Source organism: Chrysochloris asiatica, unplaced genomic scaffold (assembly GCF_000296735.1).
Source record: "Chrysochloris asiatica unplaced genomic scaffold, ChrAsi1.0 scaffold00394, whole genome shotgun sequence".
Taxonomy (NCBI): Eukaryota; Metazoa; Chordata; class Mammalia; order Afrosoricida; family Chrysochloridae; genus Chrysochloris; species Chrysochloris asiatica.
The window spans coordinates 1,042,001-1,048,522 of record NW_006408912.1 but is presented as its reverse complement, the minus strand read 5'-3'; the positions used below and the strand labels follow the sequence as shown (position 1 = coordinate 1,048,522).

At 38.5% G+C, this 6,522-nt stretch overlaps 1 pseudogene; it reads left to right on the top strand.

Moving 5' to 3' along the window:
• Nucleotides 1-330: 330 nt before the first annotated feature.
• The window catches only part of LOC102814691, a 35,301-nt pseudogene continuing 29,109 nt past the window's right edge, over nt 331-6,522 (top strand).

Below are 6,522 nucleotides of genomic sequence, written 5' to 3'. Positions count from 1 at the left end.
TTGGCTGCAAGGTCAGTTTAAATCACAAGGTCAGTGGTTCAAACTCACCAACTGCTCCTTACAAACTCTATATAAGGTAACTATGAGTCAGATCTGACTCAACCACATTGAACAACAACAATTTATTGAATAACTCATTCTTTTCCAACCAATCAGTAATGTAAGTTCTGTAGAGATGAGTTGGCATATATATGACCATCTGTTTCTGAACATTGATTCCATTACATTGTTTTATTTGTCTATCCCTGTCCCAGTATCACATTGTTTTAATTACTATATTAAGCCTTGTTATCTGGAAGGGCAAATTTCCTTCTGTTTTCAAAACCGGCAATGTCTACCCTTTGCCCTTTACCCTTTACTCTTCCATATGAATTTGAGGAGATTGTCGGTATTAGCTGCTATTGAGTCTGCCCCCAACTGATTGTGACCTGGTGGATAGAAATGCTCCATAAGGTTTTCTTGACAATAATCTTTATGAAAGCAGATTGCCAGACCTTTCTTCTGTGGTGCTATTGGATGAGTTCAAACCATCAACCTTTAGATTAATAGACAAACACTTTGAGCACTAGCCAAGAGTCTATAAAGTTTCTCTTTAAGATTAATAAAAACTAATTCAATTTATAGACTATAATTCTCTTATTGAAATTTGTTAGCATATTAGAATATTGTTGCTGTTGTTAAGTGCCACCGAGTCAGTTTCGACTCATAGCAAACCTGGATAGGGTTCATGAGGAGCAACAGTGGGTTTGAACTGCTGACCTTGTGGTTCGCAGTCCAGTTCTTATCATGCAGCACCACAGCAGGGATCTGTTCATTTTTTTTGTGTTACTCTTGGATCGAGCAATTTTGTTGGGCACTGTTGGGCTTCCTTATTCAGTCCAATATGTGATTTATATATTCTCTTAGATTTTCTATGTAGCTAAAACTTATCTTTTTTTAAAAAAAAGACAAAAAGAAAACCAGTATCCAGTAAATAGTTATAATGGTAATCCTTGTCTCACATTGCTATTTATGTAGACAAAGAATTGAAAGCATTCTAAATGTTTAATAATAGAAAATTTGTGGTAAAAATATAGTACAAACTTACAATGGCATGTAGCCATTAAACAATTGTATTTTCCAAAAAAAAAATTAATTATTAAAATAATCTCAATATATAAAAGGCACTGATATTCTAAGTCATCCTGTAAAACTTTGGGTAACATTGTTCCCATGATCCCAAAGGAATGAGCAAACTTCAGACACCCAAATGCTTAGAAATACATTTCCATAAGGACAGATGGTAAGTGCAAAAAAGATAACATCATCCATTCCTTCCACAGCCCTCACTACTCCTCAGATGGGTTTGATAATCCATTACAATGGCCACACAGAATACAGGCAAAATTCTGAGCTGTGAGGTTTACTAGGGAAGTTTACAGGTTACAACAAGGATCAGAAAATGCTCAGGGTACAGTTAGCAGCTGATAAATATGCATAGGACACACCACTCCACCAGTAACATTTAAAATGTTATAAGAAAAATATATATAAAACAATGCACACATTATGAGCCAAGTTTTATAATCAAAACATATTGTACGTATAGTAAGAAAGAAATCTTACCAATGGACCAATAAGCAACATCCATATAGATAGAGAAACGATTGAAGTTGTCAATGACTTCATTTTACTCAGATCAACCATTAACACTCTGGGAAGCAGAAATCAAGAAATCAAATGACTTATTGGATTAGGCAAATTTGCTGTACAAGACCTCTTTAAAGTGTTTAAGAGCAAAGTTGTCATTTTGAAGACTAAGGTGCACTTGATCCAAGCCATAGTATTTTCAATATCCTAATATGCATATGAAAATTGGATGGTGAATAAAGAAGACCTTAGAAGAATTAATGCATTTCAGTTATGGTGTTGGAGGAGAATATTAAAATACCATGGACTGCCAAAAGAACAAATACATCTGTGTTGGCAGAGGTACAGCCAGAATGCTCCTTGGAAGCCAGGGTGACCGAACTTAGTCTGTCATACTTCAGACATATTATCAAGAGGGACTAGTCCCTGGAAAAAGACATCATGCTTGGTAAAGTAGAGGGTCAGTGAAAAAGAGGAAGACCCCCAACAAGATGGAGGAAGACCCCCTACAATATGGACTGGCCCAGTGACAGCAGCAAAGGGCTCAAAAGTAGCACAGATTGTGAAGTTTGGCGCTGAACCAGGCAGTGTTTCATTCTGTTGTGCATAGACTCACTATGAGTTGGTACTGACTCAGTGGCATGTAACAATAACAACTAAGCCCCATTCATCGACTTTTTTTGTTGTACTATGGTGGCTTGACTGCTACTGTGATGCTGGAAGCTATGTCCCTGGTGTATCAAATACCATCAGGGTCATCCATGGTGGACAGCTTTTAATGGAGCTTGCAGACTAAGAACAGACTTGGAAGAAGGAGTCAGCAGTCCATTTCTGAGAGATTAGCCTCTGAAAACCTATGGATAGCAGTTGGTGGGTACCTAGCCCTGGGCTGATAAGGATGGGACCAGAGGGACCTAGGAGCCTGCGGAGCTGAGAAGGAGAATGGTTAGAGAGTAGACTTCATCAGCTCTTCAAGGAGAACAGACCAGCTTCCAGCCAGAGCCTCCAAACTGGGTCAAGACAGCATTTAAAGGAAATGGTATTATCAGGACACTTAAGTATTTGACACAGAGCAATTCATACTACTTATTTCAGAGCCAAGGTGATTTCCCTCAGCAACCGGTGCTGGAGTGAGTAGGCTAAAGGGCAGAGTTAGCGAGAGGTTAAAAGAGTTATTTCTACTTGGTGACTAACCCCATTTTGATTGTCTTAAGTGTGTCTGGCTTCTAGAGTGTGCTTTTATTTCAGATGATTACGAATGTTCCAAAGTGGACTCATTGCAGCCACCTGGCTTAAGGACTGTAAGGCACTTCAGAAATCAAATTTCAGAAGAGAAGATTAGTTTGAGAAACAATGAACAAGGAGAAATCTTCTCTTTGTAGAGCTGCTGTGTGTCAAAGTTTATCCTCATTATATTATTGTAGGAAGAAAAGAACAAATTAGGACATTTAACTGCTTATAATTTGAGACCCAATTGCATTTAACACTGCAAATCTTGTTACAGGAACCTGTGGGTTTGCCTTCTTCCCTGTATGAAGTCTGGTTATGTGTTAACAAACAATTTCTTTTTTTTTTTTAAGTTATAGTATGAATCCGGACTAAGTGGATAATCACTGCTACACATTCTCTGCCATATCACAGAAGCTTCTATAGGATCCAAAACATTTGTAAATTGGATCAAAAGTCCTTGGAAGAAGGAGTCAGCAGTAAAGAAGACCTTAAAGTAAACTTCTTACCTGCCTACCATAACCAGCGCCAGCATGCTTTAAATTAATTACAATTATATGACTGCAAAAGGTCTAACTTAACATAAGGGGCCTTCCTAAAGCTCAAACTATCCTTTCAAATTGGCTCCCATAATGACAGAACCATTAAGGGTCTAGTGATGTTCCAAGAACTTGTCTCTAAAAAAAAAGGAAAAAAAAAGGCTCCTTTTCTTTGGCCAGTAACCCACATTTTAATTGAATTTTGATGAGATGATGGATGTTGTACTGTATTCCAGGTCTAGATACTAAATTAACAAGACTGTCTGTTCAGTTTCCACTCTTCGTTTCCTTCAAGGTGCAGTAAAATGACTTTATGCTAATTCTCCTACATAAAGCATGATGTGACTATCTCAAATTGTTATTGTTAGGTGCCATTGAGTTGGTTCCAACTCATAGCCACCCTGTGTACAACAGACAAAGCACTGCCTGGTCCTGTGCCATCCTTAAGGTTGTTGTTACTCTTGAGCCCATTGCTGCTGTCACTGTGCGGATCCATCTCATTGGGGTTCTTCCTCCTTCTCACTGACCCTTTGCTTTACAAAGCATAATGTCCTTGTCCAGGGACTGCTCCCCTCCTGACAATATGTCCAAAGCACGAGAGAGGAAGTCTGGGTTTCCTGACTTCTAAGGAGCATTCTAGCTGTATTTCTTCCAGTACAGATTTGTTTGTTCTGGAAATTCATGGTGCTATCTATTTTCTGTTCCAATGCCATAACTCAAACGCATCAATTCTTCTACAGTCTTCCTTATTCATTGTCCAACTTTCATATACATAGGAGATTATTGAAAATAGCGTGGCTTGGGTCAGGTGCACTTGAATCCTCAAGCTGACAACTCTCCTCTTTAACATTTTAAAGACATCTTGCCGAATTCAATATGTCATTTGATTTCTTGAGTGCTGCTTACAGATTACAGCAAAATTAAGTCTTTGACAATTTTAATCTTTTCAGCATTTGTCATGCTGCTATTTATTCTTCTAGTTGTGAGGATTTTTAAGGTGCAATCCATACTGAAGGCCATGGTATTAGATCTTCATCAATAAATCTTTCAAGTCCTCTTCACTTTCAGCAAGCAAGGTTGTCAAGAGCTGCAAGTGCAAGTTGTTAATGAGTCTTCCTCCAACCCTGATGACACATTCTTCTTCATATAATCCAGATTCTCAGATTATTTTCCTGATATACAGATCACATAAGCATGGTGAAAGGATACAGCTCTGGTACATACCTATCCTGATTTTAAACCATTCAGTATTTCCTTGTTCTGTTCTAACAACTGCCTCTTGGTCTACGTACAGGTTCCTCATGAGCACAACCAAGTATTCTGGAATCCCTATTCTTTGCAATATTATATATAGTTTGTCATGAACCATACATTTGAAAGTCTTGCCTAAAGTACAAGTAAACATCTTTCTGATATTCTCTTCTTTCAGCCAAGATCCATCTGACATCGGCAATGATATATATCCCTAGTTCCATATCCTCTTCTTGATCTGGCTTGAATTTCTGGCAGTTTCCTGTCAATATACTGTTGCAATCATTTTTCAATTATCTTCAGCATCATTTTACTTGCATGTGATAGTAATGACATTGCTTCATGATTTCCACATTCCTTTGGGTCATCTCTCTTTGGAATAAGCACAGATATGGATCTCTTCCTATCAGTTGGCCAGGTAGCTGTCTTCCAAATTTCTTGGCATAGATGAATGGGTGCCCCCCCCACCCCCCCGTGTCACATCAGTTTGTTGAAAGGCTTTAATCAGCATTCTGTCAATTCCTGGAGCCCTGTTGCCAATGACTTCAGTGCAGATTGGACATCTTTCAGTACCATTGGTTCTTGATCAGATGCTTCTTCTCAGACTGGGTGAACATCAACCAATCCTTTTTGGTACAGTGACTCTGTATATCTTTCACCTTCTTTTGATTCTTTCTGCATCATTCAATATTTTGCCCATTTTGTTGTTGTTGTTATGTGCTATGGAGTCAGTTCTGACATAGCGACTCTGTACAGTGTTTCTGAGGCTATAAATCTTTACGGGAGCAGAAAACATCATCTTTCTGCCATGGAACAACTGGTAGTTTCGAACTGCTCACCATGAGATTATTGCCCATATAATCCTTCAATATAGCAAGTCGAGGCTTAAATGTTTTCTTCAGTTCTTCAGGCTTGAGAAATGCTGAGTGTGTTCTTCCCTAGTGCAAAACTCCAGGTCTTTGTATATTTGACTTTGTCTTCTCAAATGTCCCTTTGAAAATTTCATTTCAATTCTTTTACTTCCTCATTCATTCCACTTGCTTTAGCTTCTCTATGTTCAAGAGCAAGTTTCAGAGTCTTTGTTGACATCCATTTTTAATTTTTTCTTCTTTCCAATCTTTTTAATGATCTTTTGCTTTCTTCCTGTATGATGTTCTGATGTCATCCTACAACTTGTCTGGTCTTGGTCATTAGTGCCTAATGCATCAAATTTGTTCTTGAGATGATGTCTAAATTCAGGTGGGACCTAGTCAAGTCATTATGGTCAACTCTACTTTGAGGAGACAGTTGATTCCCAGTCATATTTTGAGTGGCTTCCAAACTGAGGGACTCATCTTCCAGCACTGTTATCTGACAATGTTCTGCAGCTCTTCATAGTGTTTCTTTTTTTCCAGCACTCTATCTGATAATGTTCCACTGCTATTCATAAGGGTTTCAGTGGCTAAATATTCAGCAGTAGTCTGCCTCTCCTTTGTCCTAGTCTGCTTTAGTCTGGCAGCGCCACGGAAACCTGTCTACCTGGCTGTTGAGTTAGTTTGGACTCATTGTGAACCTGTATAGGATTTCCAAGGAACTGGTAGATTTGAATTACCAATATTGTAGTTAGCAATCCAGTGTTTATCCTACAGTGCCTATGGGGCTACCAAGAGAACTGACTAAACAGTACTTAACAACAACAACAATACTTAAATACCAGCAGGATCACCCATGGTGGACAGGTTTCAGTGGAGCTTCCAGAACAGAAGTTCAAAGAGACAAAGACCTTCATCTACAGCCAACAGAGAGACAGTCTTTCCCTGGAGCTGGCACCTAAAATTCAAACTTCTAGCCTCCTAAACTGTGAGAAAATAAATTTCTATTTGTTAAAGCCTAAAAA